This window comes from Vombatus ursinus, unplaced genomic scaffold (assembly GCF_900497805.2).
Source record: "Vombatus ursinus unplaced genomic scaffold, bare-nosed wombat genome assembly UNPS02014778.1, whole genome shotgun sequence".
In the NCBI taxonomy this organism is placed as follows: Eukaryota; Metazoa; Chordata; class Mammalia; order Diprotodontia; family Vombatidae; genus Vombatus; species Vombatus ursinus.
The window spans coordinates 25901498-25917991 of record NW_020954556.1 but is presented as its reverse complement, the minus strand read 5'-3'; the positions used below and the strand labels follow the sequence as shown (position 1 = coordinate 25917991).

At 37.4% G+C, this 16494-nt stretch overlaps 1 protein-coding gene across 2 annotated transcripts in view; it reads right to left on the bottom strand.

The window, feature by feature from the left end:
* SERTAD2 (SERTA domain containing 2) overlaps positions 1-16494 on the bottom strand; it is a 144897-nt gene that overhangs the window by 23945 nt on the left and 104458 nt on the right. The window contains exon 1 of one of the 2 annotated variants that reach the window (XM_027865228.1): positions 8194-8466. The exons of the other annotated variant lie outside the window; for it this stretch is intronic. The gene's annotated coding sequence lies outside the window, so the exon portion shown is untranslated. Of the gene's footprint in view, positions 1-8193; positions 8467-16494 lie in introns of those variants that run through there. 2 annotated transcript variants of the gene reach the window in all.

Here is a 16494-nt window from a genome sequence, read left to right as displayed (position 1 = left end):
TGTGCTGGATTAGACGATCTCAAAGATTCCTTGTGGTTGTTACTCAGTTTTGCCATCCCCAAAATGGGAATATCTATCATTTGTCTATCTTTGAAAGTGATGGGAACATTAAGAATTCATGTATTTACTTAAAGAAAGGCCATATGATGTAGTATATAGAAAGCTGATCTTGAAGCTAAGATGACACGGGTTCAAGTTCCATCTCTGAAATACACTGTCTGTGGGACCCTGGACAAGTCACTTAACCCTCTTGGTGATCTACGTTATTACTCTCTAGAAGTATAAATTGCTAAGAAGATACCAACTTGCTTTGGTAGACTGGAGTAGCCTCACTTAGGAGTTCCCCATACCAGTGAAGTCATAAGTCCAAACTCTATCCCAGGGGTTGAGAACCTGGGGCCTCGAGGCTACACTTGGCCCTCTAGGCCCTTGAGTGTGGCCCTCTGAGGGCCTTGTCCTTTACCTGCGTTAAAAGTTTTGGCTAAAGGTAGCAGCACACACATCTTTATTTAAGTCAATGGATGAGTAGGATTATTGCTTCTGAACTTGTATCAACTCACCCCAACACCAAAACCTACAGCCGAAATCCCGCATATTAAAAACTAGACGGTACCCTTTAGATCACTTAAAACTGAAGCCACTTCTTGGTAGGATCTTTTCTCAAGACACTCACTTAACCATTTCTTAGGCACCAACGTACAAGGCATTGTGTTAGGAGCCAGATATGAATTAAAAGAAAAAAAAAAAACCAACAACCCTGAAAAGCACTGCTCTATGTAAACAAGCATATGCTGCCCTTATGCTGAGCAAGTTTGGGCTGCCTCTCTGTAATCTGCCAGAGTGCACTTGACAGCCAGCCATGAGAGAGGATAGGAGAACAATGCAGATTTCCCTTCTCTTAAGAAGGGTGATGATGCTTCACAAGAACTCTAGCTATAGGCATCCCAAAGAACTCTCATTTCAAAAAACAAAACCAAAACAAAAAAAAGAATTCTCATTTCAAGATCATTCCCAAACTCTATTGTGGCAGAGCTGAGCAAACAGAGGTAAGGAGTGGAGGGTATTTTCAAGCAGAAATGATCAATTATGCTACGTACATATCTTTTCAAACAGGAAAATGTGCTGTCAGTAAACAATAATATCGATGCTTTAAATCCCAGAAACATTTCTCAAAAGACAACCAGACCTGTGGTGACAAATGTCTGTGCCCTGACAAGCTACGTGAACTTCAACAAGAAACAATCCCGAAGTCGATTTCCAGTCACAAAACATTTTCTCTAAGTTTAACCCTAAATTTGTACCACTCTGGCAGCCTTAAATAATCTTCTCATTGCAGTAAACTACCACCAAGCTGAACAAATATGGCTTTCTTCAGACATTGCTGCCATGAAAAACTCTAGAAGGAAGGATGATAGGAAAGGGTAGTTTAATTGTAAACTATGATGTAGTTAACCTTAAAGTGACAGTGATATGTGCAGCATATATAACATACACTACTGTAGTTAAATTATAAACTGAGGTATATGATACTTTATATGTAACAACAAAGTTGTGGAAAAAGTATTAATCAGTCACTTTTCATCTGAAAGCTGTTTACTCTATTAAAAAATAAGACAGCTTTAGATAAGTAAAGAATCTATTTTCACTGCTTTTCAGAGACAATCTAGTAAATAGACTTAAAAGTTAAAACATCTTTAGCTTCTATTTTACTTTTACCCTGTGTAGTCCCCAAAAAGTTACATGTGTACATCAAAGAAGCTTAGACTGAGTATAATGGAAAATTTTTTCTGCTGTAGTAATAATTACTTGGATGGGATCTTTGTTTCAACCCTTCTATAGTATCTTTTCCCCAAAGATTCCTTGTTTTTCCCCTCACGTTATAGACCCTTGACAAACACTGCCTGTAGGAAAAAAAAAAAAAAAAACTTCTTAGGGAAGGAACCAAAAGCTTTGAAAAAAATGTAATGGATTTTTTTAAAAAAGGGGGACTGTACAATAAACAAGAATCAATATATATAAATATATACAGATACATATATGTGTGTGCATATGTATACACATATATATGAAAATGACACCTTAGAACAAAGGAACCTAATTTATCCTCTAAATTTTATTTATTATTCAACTGTTTGCCACTAAAAGTAATGAAAATAAGCAAGCTACACGAGGAAGTATGTCCATGAAAGTATTTTAAAATTGTTTTAGGTGCTTCTGATTAGTTTTGAAGAGTCCTTGCTTTCAAATTCTGAATACCATGTTGCTGTACAGAGATATGATACAAAATAATTCTCACAGACACATGTTATACTTCATTTTTATCTTCACTAGTAAAAAGGTAGAAGACAGACAAATGTGGGTAAGTAGAACCATATATATTCTGATTCTGGAATGCCAAAGAGAAAAAAGTATTTCTGTAACATGTAATCTGAGAAATAAAATTTAAGAGTATCAAGAAGAAATTTATTTAAAGACACTCAAAAGAGGGAAAAGTACTATTGTAAGCTTATAATCACTTGTCCACTTGTCCAGTGGAAATAAAATTTAATCCAGCCAAATAAAAATAAATGCTTAGCTTATTTAATTGTTCCTAGAAGATGGGAAGATGATAACATTTTACTAAGTAGATTTTCAACTTTATATTAGAAACAAAGTATATAAATGAATCAAGGATCTAATCTGAAAATTGGGGGTAATGCATGGCATTACACAAAGCAAACATCTGTTTTTCAGTAATTTTACTGCCCATTTTGAGACATGATATCTTTCTTCCTGAAGTAGCCTTCTATGTATTGATAATAGTACCTGTGGTGCTCTAAATGTTTAACACCAGTAGGGTTATACTACAACTGAGAAGAAAAATAATTGAGTCAAGTACAATCCTAATAGCTAAAGAAAAAGAATCGTACACTAAATGTAAAGTGACTACTACTTAAATAATAATTCAAGCTCTATTAGCCTCATGAAAAAGCTGCCTTCAACCTATCCAGTTTCAACTTACCACATCTTGTGATACTTTAGTCTTGCCATGTCATCTCTAGGTAGAAGTTCGCTTCTAAGATAAGCTAACTATTCCATACAGTACATAATTTTACATTTAATAACCAACCATAATCTATATGGTTAGTCTGAACCATCACTGTGTGAAATGACCTTTTCTAGAGATGATAAAAGGAGAAATCATAGTCTTTTTTTAGACAGTATGGAAGAGATAATGGCCAAATGGAACTAAAATCAAGAAATGTAAAAAGAAATTATGTTTCATCTTTGGCTTCAAGTCATATTTCTTGTCAACTAATTCCTATGCCATATCCATTTCATGTGAATATTCACTGAATTTCTCCTTTACTGCCATCCCAATCTGACAAACAACAAATTCTATCATGTCTCATAAAACAAGGGAAAAAATTCAATTAAAGATTAGCTAAGCTAGTTCAAAATAGGATTGGCATCTAGTTAATTCATTAATGTAGCTATAAAGTTATGCAAACTTGCTTGCTACAGAGATGATCCTTAAGATTTTTAGATTCCCCCAAAAGAGTTAACTCAAGCAATAATTTCAAGTACATGGGTGGGGTACTAAAGTAAGACTGTTCAAAGCCCTGGTAACTGCTGCATGGAGTGGAATGATAAGCAGCTGGCCTGAGAGAGGAGGAAGGCATGAGGCTAAAGGTTGATTTGCAGCAAGTGACATTATGTTACTACTAGGCATTTTTAACTATACAATAGTCAGGTAGTATATTTCACTCTTGCCCAACATACTCAAGTCCAAACCTTCAATTTCTTTGCTCTTCTAAAAGAACCAGACTCCTTTCCTTTTAAAACTAAAGCAGAAAAACACTAGGATTTTTTTTTAATATAACTTCAAAGATGTTTTCTAGGAAAATGAAAGAAATATCTTAGAAATGTTAACTCTATGAAACTATAATAACTTATGGAGAAAGAAGAAGAAAATAACACACACGTGAATTAAGTTTAAGAATTTCAGTTCGCTGCTACCTACAGTTAGTAACGACAAAGCTGCCTTTGGGCACTTAAAACTAGTCAGACCTGCTGTAGCAGTTGTATGGCGACTTTAAATATGCCCTCCTCACTCCTTCCAACTCCTACTCCAATGTATCCTCATAGTTTACCTCCAATCCTGGGGGTTTCTTTAGCCCAGTTCAGTCAACCAATTTTGTTATCTCTTCTTCCTGTGAAATAGAGTTTTAAGCAGACTAACAGTGGAAAATCTGAGAGGTTAAAAAAACAATAGTTTGTCACATTTTTGACTGAAGATTCCCAGCAGTTTGAATGCACAATACAAGTTATTCTGTGCTAGATTTTTTAAAGTATATTAAAACAAAACACTGCATTTGCTACAGATAATCCTGACAGGTATGATAATTGAGAAAATTAAATCCTTTACTTGTACTTAAGTTCCATTTATATTAGGCACAGGAGGGTATAAAACTAATTGGACTAGCTGATCTAAGGTCCCTTTCAATTTATGATCACAAAAATTGTAAATAAAATGAAATTACCAACAGCAAAATAACAAAAACTTTATGTACATTTAAGTTACTTTTCCTATCATATTCAATAAACAATTCTCTACTTAGGTTTGATAATTTAAATTTTTTTAAATAATCTGCTTCTATTCCAATATTTATTTTATAGAAGCATGTTTTGTTCATCTCATGATCTTTAAGGGGAAACAAGGCATCTATTTATTATTCAGAATATGAATGTAGTCTTATTGGCCTGACATATGCCATTCACAGAATCATACAAAGAATGAACTGCAAAGCAGCGCTAATGGAGAAAGACACTGCTCTACACAATGGATGATGTGATGCTACAAGGCCCAACTCTGCCTTTAGATACATAAGTAGTTCTCATCATCTGCATCTGAAGAAAGAATTTGGCTTTTTATGCCAAACTGCATTGACTAGTTTTTTCCCCCATCTTACAGATTAGATGAAAGAAAGCAAAAAAGCAACTTCAGTTAGTAGTTTGTCTCCTTGGTTTTTAAACTAGAATATCTACAAGAGTGAAATCCTTTCACAAGTCAATTTCATTTGTCACCAGTAGTAGTTATGACTTCAGAGAGACCCAATTATTTTAAAGGGAATAATGATCAACTGTGGATAGAGCATGTGATTGGTATATATGTCACTGCCTTACTGCCTTATTTTAAATGTTCAGCTTCTACTTCCTATGGTTAGTGTTAATTAGTGGGAGGACCTGCTATGCTGGATTCTGCCCCTACTGCTACGCTGAAGTCTGCCCCTATTGCTATGCTGTTTCCATTTAAACTGGACCTTGCCCTCTTTTGCTTTCAGTATACTTCATGATCTTTGGACTCAGTAATCAGAGACTGCTTTTATTTTTTTTTGCCAAGAAACTATTGCAATTGGAGCTGTCTCCTTCTGTACCATGGCCACAAACATGAATCACCATATGTAAAATTTCTTCAGCAAAAGGACTTTAAATAAATTCTAAAAGTGAATTAAAAAGTAGTGTATACTACCAAGTAGATGCACACATTTTTATGAACATAATGTATTTTAAATGACCTTGACATTTTTTGTGCAAATGAAAGCGAAGACAGTTTTGATATTTTTCTATGTTTCTAGGAAATCACAGCAAACTACAAAAAAGAAACAAAAGCTATTAAAGTCTGTTGAGCTGACACCATACTTAATAAAACAACGCATTTAGGTGAATGGTAAATCTGAATTGGTTTTAAATTTTAAATTTTATTCTAATTTATATGGACATTTATTGTTGAAAATATTTTAGCATTAATTGAATGTTTCAGTTCTCTGAATTTTTAGTTGTCCAATCTCCCTAATCACTTTTTTCTTATCCCTAAATTCACTTTTCTGTTCTTAAAGCAGTAATTACTTTTAAAAGAGCAGGTGCATAAATTACCATTCTTCCTTTCTCTTGACCCCAAATTCTAGGATATCAAAATATAGTCTCACTAGTTTCTGATTCAATACAAGATTACTGAATAACATGTTTTGTCTTTCAAGTTAAATAAACGTTAATGAGCAAAATTAGTCAATGAAAGTCAAAAGGTTCATTAAATCTAAAGAACGATATTTCTCTTAATTCTTTAAAGGAAGTCATCCAAAGCAGCTTTTACCAAGAGTATAAGGCAAGTATAAATTGTTCCCTAGGATACCTACTGTATACCTGGCTGGCACAGAAACTGCTAATCCCCGTACTCATGCTAATAAACTAAGGGATAGAGTTGTTCTGTCTGTACCCCCACAAAAACAAAAAACAAACTCAAACTATCTTCAAATGGTTTAAATATAATAGAAAAGAAATTTTAAAAGCTCATAATACAATGCAGCATGTACATTTCTGTTAAGGAGAGGGGTTTAAAAAGAGGGTAAAAATTAGTTTCAACAGTTTGAAATGATGAGCAACACAAATTTAAGCATAAGAAACCCCACAGAGTAAAGTGGAAGATAAATCTAACTAAATTTGTTGTTAGCTCTCTGTGTGAAGGAACTGATAACACAGAAATCCAAAGCCAAGTCTGTCCGTTTTTCTCATTTGAGCTAGGAGTTGAGGTCTTTCTTTTAAAGGTGTGCATTTTCACCTGCATAGCAGCACTTACATTTACCCAGGCCAACTCTTGCACAATTAAAAGAACACAAACATTTGTAAACTAAGAAAAGAATGGTAGTAAAGAGAAATGTGTACTCCTGGCTAACAAGCAGCTGCCTTCTGATCACTAATCTAAATTAAGTGTACCAAAAGTACATGGGCATGTATGGTGGGAGGTACTGTCGGTACCATCAAGTGGATCTTGTCATTTTCTCAGACTGCAGAGGCTCTCATGCTTACTTATATTAGTGACTACTCACCAAATAGCTACTTTTATATACTAGTGGCTGCTTATTAAGCAAATCTCTGTATTAAAACTTCTCTAAGTTTTTAAAGCACTGCCTGTTATTTCATAACATACAGCAATATTTTAAAAAAAGAAAGAAAGAAAACCTTAAGAACACTACTTGAAAATGCAAATGAGCATATTCCCCCTGACAAACAACTTTACTGAGAACTGGAAGAATCTCAGGATGTCTCAAGCTGCTGACTGCCCACTTCCCAACTCAGTACAGGAACTCACTTTTACAGATCTTGTAACATCAGTTAGAACAGCTCCCCAAACCACCCTGAATCAAGAAAAAATTCTAACGTAAAACCAAGCCTGCTATTTATGAAACTGCTTTTACTTAAAGTCATAAAATCTGCTCATTTCTCAGTCTGTAGATAACCTCTTTTAAGGGTACTATATCAAAGGTTAAAATGAAGAAAGAACAAACAAAAATTCATCAAGTATTTTTTCTCTGGATAAGTAATTGCTTCATGTAATGGCTCTCTCAGCTCACCTTTCGTTCTAATGATACAAAGATCAGTACCAATAAATCTTTATTCCTATTTAGACATGGGTAGTCAACATGGTGATGAAGTCTAGGTTCCTAATATTCAACCACAAAGTGATGTTTAAAACAACAGGTGTACACATTTTTTAAAAAGACAAATTTAATTCACCTAACATTACATCATCAATATTCTTGAAACTTGGGGCTTGATAGTGATAACAGAAAAGAAAAGAAAGGTTCAATTGCACCTCGCAGTCCAACACCGAACTTGAATGCAAACTAGACTATGGAAACTCGAAAATGTGCAGCCGCCCTGAAGCTGGGAAACCGTCCTCTAAAAAAAAGTACCACATATTCATAACACAACCCCCGCACATCCTTGCTTTGAAGGAGGCCAGTTCCAAGCTCTTTGCCCCACAGTTCCGAGCTGGGGCTTCGACCCCTTCCTGACCCCAGTCCAAGTCTGTCTGTCCGTTCCCCTCCCCGCCCCCCCAACCTCCCCGGCTCCTAGGTCCGTCCGCTGGCCCTCTGGGCTCCGAAGCCTAAGGGGACAGGGAGTGAGAGAGGCTAGGCGAGGTCTTCCTCCTACCTGCTCTGGACTCGGGCTTTTCTCGTACAAATAGCCCCCCTTCTCTTCTCTGCCAGCGCCCCCACCCCTTCTCCTCCCTCCCCGCGCACACTCCAGCTCCTCGCTCCCTCCAGGTCCCAGTGCCTACAGCTTCCGTGGCTGGGTAGCCCGCACTGATCACTTGCTTCCTGCACCACACGCATTCACACGGACACGGACCACAGGTCCAGCTGAACTTACCACATGCAGCCCCACCTGAGGACTACAGCATCAGGGCAGGGTGGGGGAGGACGCGGGGGTTCCGCCCACTCCTAAGGCTACACCACCTCCATACAGCGCCCCTCCGCTCCGGGGACCCAAGGGTGGCGTCAGGGAAGGAGGGGGGAGACGGAGAGCTAAGGCTCTGCGGTCTTCTGCCAGTGAGCCAGAAGCATTCTACAGTGGGGGTGGGTGATGAGGCCGTGTCGGAGAAGGAAGGAGAGAAGGGCGGGGGCGGGGGTGAGGGGGGGAAGCCCGGACTGAAACGCAGCCCGTGCTCCCACCACTTGCCATGCAAGAGTGACGTGCAGCCTCTCGCAAGCTCCTTGCCCTCTGGCTCACGTAAACGCTCCGCCCAGTTCTGCTCTCCGTTCCGCCCTCCTCCTCCTCCTCCTCCTCCCTCTTTCCTCCTCCTCTTCTCTTCCTCCTCCTCCTCTTCCTCTTCCACTCACCCTAACCCCCCCCCCCCAAGTACCCAGCTCGACTCCTGCTGGAGGCTCCGCGCACAGGCCCCTCCGAGGCTAAGCCAACGAAGAGGAGGAGCCCTGCTCTGGGCTATCAGTTACATGTGCCTTTGTCCCGGGAGATCAGATATGCTAATACCAAGCTAGGGCTGTAGCTGCCGCGGTAGGAGGAGGAGGAGAAGGAGAAGGAGGAGAAGGAGGAGGAAGAGGAGGGAGTACAGGAGATGCTGTGTGGCAGCACAGACCAGCATCTCCCTCTCTGTCGCTACTTTTATTTCCTCTGGTAGTGGCAATCAAAGAAGCAAAGAGTTTCACAAGGAGATGGTAGCGCAGCCAAAGGAACTATCATTGATAATCTCCCTGCTTCCCCCTCTTCTCCCCCCGCCGCCCCCTCCGCAAAAAACGACGGGTGACAAAAGGCAGTTGCTAATGTACAGCGCAGAAAAGCCTGCTTGAGTAGCGTAACCACAAATATGACAAGTATTCGAGCTATTCAACAACTTGAGACTGGTCAACAAGTCAGACTGGAGCACAGCAAGTCCTGCACAGGGCATTTACACTCCGCGAAAACGAACAACAGCTGGGGTAGGGGTTGGCAAAGTCAGGGTCAGTGGGGTGGCTCTGGGATGGTTGAAGACTAGATGCTGAACCTTACTTACCCTGCGTCTTTGACTATTCGGTAATGGTGTCCCATTAATAAGAAGGAAGGTAGGGGTGGTGGTGAAGTGGGTGGGGAGACAGGGCAGACAGAAAATAAGAGTGCTGTCACTCAACTGTTTCACCCGGTTACATATGTTCAAACCATGAGAGCAATTGCGGTGGACACATATCATCCTTAATTCCCTGTGGTAAGTGAATAAATAAGTTACCCCGGGAACACAGCAAAATGGTAGAGTAAGACCTGTTAGGGAGGACTGCAAAAGCCCCATGCTCTTCTCTGTTAAATCACAGAGGACTCTGACACTGGATCATTATGCAAGAAAGAATTCCTTTCCTGAACTGGAAAGGTTTCATTCTATACATCATGGGTTCCAGCTAGGAAAGCCTGGGTCTAGAAGGAGGAAGTGTTCCGAAAGAGAAACTTCTTCTGATATTTCTTGCTCCCCACACCCTTAAGTTTCATATGCTTTGGGTTTTTTAAATTTCAGGAAAATATTGGGTTCACTGAAAGGGTTTAAATCCTATAGCCATGAAAAAAAGGGAATTGAAGAGGGGGTGAGACTGACAAAAGAAGATGTAGCTTTAAATAAAATTCTGTTGGGAATATAACATGCCTATTCTTTAAAGTTAAAGGAATATTAAAATAGAATGCATTTTGTTGGTATCATAAAAAGCAATTTAAGTACCCTAATTTTGGTTGCCACACATCATCTTTCTGTGACATCATGTTGACTTTTTTAAATGATATACTAAACTAGTTAGGAATATAAAGCTTTAGTACCTAACACAAAGGTGATAGTAAATGGTTACTAGCAAGATAAGTATGCCTTATCTTATGCTCAAACTGTACTGAAATGATTTGGGATTAAATTAACATACCAACTGGGAGAAAACATAAGAGACAGCATAACCTATTAGACTTAAGAGTCAGAAAAACTAGAGTTCAAATTCAACCTCTGACACTAGCAGCATGACACCAGGTAGGGCATTTAACCTCTCTAGGCTTCAAGCAACTCCCTAAGACTACAGGTCTTAAGTTTTCACACACTTGAAATCACAGACCCTAGATAACGCTGAGATTGAACTACAGGTTAGACCACAATATTAGGGGAGATTAGTATCTCTCTCTCTCTCTCTCTTTCTCTCTCTTCTTAAGAGGATAGACCATGGCATAGAAACTTCTGTAAACTTTTCTACTTTAACAATAACAATATCAAAGACAAAACATGTACATATGACACATATGAACATTGATTTCATATTTTAAATAAAATGAGTTCTTAAAAATTTCAATACAGTGGCACTAAAATTCAAATTCTGTTACAGACATTATTGGCCTTTTCAGACTCTGCTCAATTCATGTCTTTGTAGTGACCTGCTATATTTTAAAACTTCTACTCTGACACTATTTCTGTTTTCCTTTCTATCAGAATTGGACATTTTGAAAACTATAATATTAACAATCTCTCTTCCACACATTCAGATTTTCATTTTAGGGTGAAGCCATTAAACTGAATCCGTAATCAAGACAGTCTCTTGTATTTTATATCAATGGACCAGGCATGAACTTTATTGAATCTCAATAAGTGGTTCATGAATTCAGCTGAAGTTAGCAAAAAAAAAAGTCATATTTCTATCATTAAAATGTTTTCTAGCATATATGAGAGACCTTCCTATTGCATGAAAGACATCTTTGTTGTTGTTCAGTCATGTCTGACTCTCTGTGATGCCATTTGGGGTTTTCTTGGCAAAGATACTGGAGTGATTCACTGTGTCCTTCTCCAACTCATTTTGCAGATAAGGAAACCGAGGAAAACAGGGTTAAGTGACTTGCCCAGAGTCACACAGTAAGTATTTGAGGCTAAATCTGAATTCAGGTCTTCCTGATTCAGGATGGGCTCTCTATCCACTGTGCCACCTCCAAAAGGCATTTAGAAATCTAAAATTATTTTTATTTTTTCATGAACACATATACATAGTAAAGATTCTGAGTACTTCTAAGAATGCTTAGAAAAACATGCTGAGCTCTGGTTTTTAACTGTGAAATGCTTTTCACTTTTTTTCTTTCAGTTTTTAAGGTTGAAGTATCTGGATAATTTCACAAGTACAGATATTAAGTACAATATTTTTTGTCTTTTTAGGGGTTTTGGTATCTTTGTTCAAGTAGTCAAACCATGTGCCTAATGCGTCAACAGCTGTTAATACCCCACCCTCCAACACCAGGTGGTTAAGGCCTTCCCTAGAGAAACTGACATCTACGGGATAATATAGCAACCCTGAGCTCTTCCTTTTGGAATCCAGATCCACAAGCACAGAAAGACTGATGTGCTGCTGATGCCTGCTTCTATTACAATGCTTTCTGCATGGATTATCATTATTAATTGCTAGAGTTAATTTGGAATTTCTACAAAGTTTGGTTTTCATTTCTATTGGCTTTCAAATACAGAACAAGATTGGTAAGCAAGAATGTAACTTTACTATAGTAAAGTTATAGTCTCATTCAGAATTCAAGTCTCTCTTAATTTCAAAATAAAAAAATTATTATTAGTTGACTAGAATAAGAAACTATAAAAATGAGCAGACATCCACACATAACTTCATTTTAGTCAAAATGGCCTATTAAGATAATCCCCTAAATTCAGCATTCAAGTCTCTTTGTGCCTTCCTGGATTGGATTCTTCTGACCTTGGCTTCTTAGAATTCTTAGCTTCTTTCCAGGTGTGATTCAGGTGACACCTCCTACTCAAAACCTTTCCTTATTCCCCCTCCCCCTGAAGTTGTTAGTGTCTCTCCCTCCTCATATCACCTCATATTTACTCATCTACATATGAGTAGCACGTAAGCTCACTGAGGGCAGAGAGTTTCTTTTCTTTCTTTTTTTTTTGTCTTTGTCTTTGTGTTTCTAGCATCTGGCACAGGACACAAAGCAGATGCTTAATAAAAGTTTAAAAAGAAAGATAAAAATAATGTAGTTATAATAAGGTGATCATTAGAAAGAATACCCAACACTAGTATTGAATTTCGGAGAGATGTCATGACTCTTTTTTTAAATGTGAACCCTTGCTAGGTAATCCTGGGTACCAGTTTACACGGTACTGTGCTCCTTTTGAAAGTGCATCATGAAAGCTTTTTGGTCCTTAATTTCCTTTCCCAAAAGAAAATAAATACAGTGTAATGAAATGAAATAGAGGACACAAGAAAAGGCAGTTAACAGAGGTTATCATTGGAATGAATTTTGACTCTTTCTGCTATGTTTTGTCCCTCATGCTTTATGTACCATGGTAATATAAGCACAGCAGCTGTGTATTTGTCTTGCAGTTTTCTTCAAGAAAAATATGTACTACTGAGTGATGAGTATTTTGAATCAAGATTTAAAAATAAAATATATCAAATGTATATACAGCACCTCATATAGCTTATAAAAGCATCTTCCTTTCAACAAGCCTGTGGAATAAGTAATATAAGCACCGTCATCCATATTTTACAAACGAAGATTTAGTTTAAGTAATGCTCATAGACACAAAATGAGTAAGGTTTTGAACCCAGATCTTCCAACATCAAGGTCAGTGACTTTTTCAACTAAATACCATGCTCTTCTCTGGCTTCTTAACTATTTCAGTTATGCTGTTAAGTTTATCACTCGAAATACTTATGTCTACTGATGTAAACCTCGGCAGCAAGGAGAGTAGACTAATAACTGGGTAAGCCCTAAAGCATTCCACTAAGTGTACTACATATAAAAAAATCTTCATCACTTAAAAAGCTGGAATAAAATTACAAGATTAGTGGACTGGTAGGCAACCATTTAAAAGATTATCAGGTGGAGATGATATCAGGTATATTGATTAGAAAACAAAATAAAAGCAACAAAGATACTCAGAGAATGACTGAATGCTCAGACTTAGGAGATTCTGGGGGCCAGAGGCAATTTTTCTGTTTGAAATTTTCACTCCTTTTTTTTTTGAGGTTCACATTAACTGTCCCACATTGCCAGCTCCTCCTTTGTTCTCCCTTTCTTTATTACTCCAAAATTCTTGCTTCCTCCTATTAGATAATCTGTATATGTGAATAGCATATGTAGTGATAAATAGCTATCTCATATCTACACTGTTTGCTCCAAATGATGTAATTCCTCTTAGAACATGTCCTATTTTCTACTGTCCCACTTGCACTGAGGCTATTCTCTCTGCTAAGTCACAAAGAAGCTTTTTCCCCCTTTTTTTCTTTTTATTTATTTATTTATTTTGGTTAGGCAATGGGGTTAAGTGAGTTGTCCAGGGCCACACAGCTAGTAAGTGTGATGTGTCTAAGGCCAGAGCTGAATGCAGGTCCTCCTGACTCCAGGGCTGGTGCTCTATTCACTGTGCCACCTACCTGCCCCTACAGACAAGCTTTTAACTCTTCTCAAGTATGCCTCTTCCTAAATGGCAAACAAAACCCTAAAAATATTACAAGCCCTTTTTGAAACTGCATCTATGTTTTTGTGGTTTTGGGTTTGTTTTTGTTTTTTTTGTGTGAGGCAATCGGGGTTAAGTGACTTGCCCAGGGTCACACAGCTAGTAAGTGTCAAGTGTCTGAGGCCACATTTGAACTCAGGTCCTCCTGACTCCAAGGCTGGAGCTCTATCCACTTCACTATCTAGCTGCCCCCTTATATCTAAGTTTTAAAGAAAATACTTTTACCCTATTTTCTTTTTCTAGTACTTTTGGTTAATGTTCATTAACCCAAATCATCTCATGTTTTTCTTAAATTTTTAAATTTTATTTTTTTCAATTACAGGTAAAAACAATTTTTAACCTTCACTGTTTGACAATTCTGAGTTTCAAATTCTCTCCCACCCACCTCATTGAGAAGGCAAGCAATTTGATGAAAATTATGTCATGTATTTTTTTAAGGATGAAGAAGGTAAGTACAATCATTCTTAAATCAGTACATGAATCCATGTATTAAATTTAATCAAACATAAAAATAGCTTGTATTATTTATACCTTAGGCATTTCTTTCTTTTTTTGTTTCCACTGGGCACTTTCCCCCTTGAAACACCCAAAGAAATTATATCAAATTGACATTATTAAACTGTGAAAAAGAGCCTGGATTTTCTTTAAATCATTTCTCACTTCTAGCATTATAATGATTTCCTTAAAACTTCCTTAAATTACCTTCCTGTTTCTCTTACTTTGGCCAATTGAGACCAATATAATTTCTCCACTGTTTATACCTTTCCTTCCTTTCCAATTTCCTTCCTTTAAACTACTGAAGATGATGTACTGTTATATCACTTGTCAACAAAAAAGGATTTTGAGAAGTAGGGGGATTCATGTAATAACCCAAATAACATAATGAAAATTAGAAAAAATTTCCAGCTGTAAAAATCCATACTTTTGGGTATTAAAACAACAATAACAACAACAAAAACCTATCAGTATTTATGAAGACACCAGTGTGTAAGTGGCCAGGAAATATCATAAGGAATCATTAGAAAATAAAAATGAATTTTGGAGAGAAGATTCAGTTTGAGCCTTACACTATTCATTACTCTGAACTTTCATAGGTTTGTTACAGACATAAATGTGATCTTGTTTTGTTGTTTTGTTTTAGACTTGTGACTTTATTGCTATAGAAAATTCTGGGTAAGATATCTCCTATCATTAAAGATCAATTACTCTTTTGCAACTTGTAGTCTTAGGAGGTACTTAAGTTATACCACTTAGGTTAAATACTATTGAGTTACTTCAATTTCCTTTCTTTGTCACAGATACAGAAATGCCTTTTTAAAAAGTTTTGGTGCCCTAACAATAACATCATTCTGTTAAAACTGACCAACTACTAAACACCTTAATTTAATAATTTTTTTCAGTACACATCAATGGATGTGTTATATCAACCAGGTGTAATACCTCCAGTGGTATAAATCATAAACCACCCATGACTTTTCATCCTGTACTATTGTTGTCCATGTTCTCCCATAAATTCTCCATAGAGTATCTACTCAAAGGCTGAAGAACTTCTAGATTTCTTAACATACTGTGACTGTGGGGTTGGGGCACAAGGAATTTACAGTGCCACACTTAGGCTGTCTGTTATTCCATGCTTGTGCTATATGCCTGCCCCATGTCTGTTTCCAATCATATATATCTGGTATGATAACTTTTTATGAAATTTCTTATGAACAAAGCACTACTGGTGATGTGTTATAGCGTACTTGTACTCATCATGGTTCTCCCCATTGTTCCACAGGTCACCTGCAATACTGATCTTTTGGCACTTGCAGCAAATGAGTCACAGTCTTTCAGAAACAATGGAAAAATGTTGATTTTAAAACTTAATTCTTGTTTTAGGGAATTGCTTGAAGTCATTGACAGTGCTGAATAATTTCCCAAATTCAATCCAAACTTTCACCTAATAGGACTAGTGTTGTATGCAAATCACCATCACCACATTTCAGAATTAGAAGAGACCTCAGTAGGCATTTAGGACAACCCATATCTGAAAAAGGATCTTCATTATAACATATCCACCAAGTAGTCATTCAGATTTTTCTTGAAGCCTATCAGTGAGGGAGAACTTCCTGTGTCCTAAGGTAGTTCATTCCACTTTTGTAGAGCTCTAATTATTAGGAATTTTTTCTTGACATGAAACCTAAATTTTCTTCTTTTCAACTGCTTCTGGCCCTGTCCTTGGCAGAAAATGAGTCTTTCTCTTCTTTACTCGAAGATAGGTCATATCCTCATTGTCTTTTTTACTTCACACTAAACATTCCTAATTCCTTCAAATGAACCATTACACACCAACTCAAAGCCAATTTGATGATTGATGAGTTCTTGCTTAGAACCTTCATATCATCCGAAGTCCTAGTTACATGGCTTACTTTTTTCCTAGCTCACTCTGTGGCCTTTTTCACCTCCACACCCCCATAAGAATGACTACACCCAGAGTCTAACTTGATTTGGGAGTGCGTGGGGGAACTGCCATTATCATCAGAAGTCCTAGCCATGTTGCTCATTTCCTTTCTGGCTCACCTGAAGATGATACCTAAGTTGCAAACCTGGGTAACTAGAACAATGGTAGGACACTGGACAGTAATTACTACAAGGAAGCTAAAAAGAAGTAAAGGTTTTGGGGAAAAGATGATGAGTTCAGTTTTGAACATATTAAAATT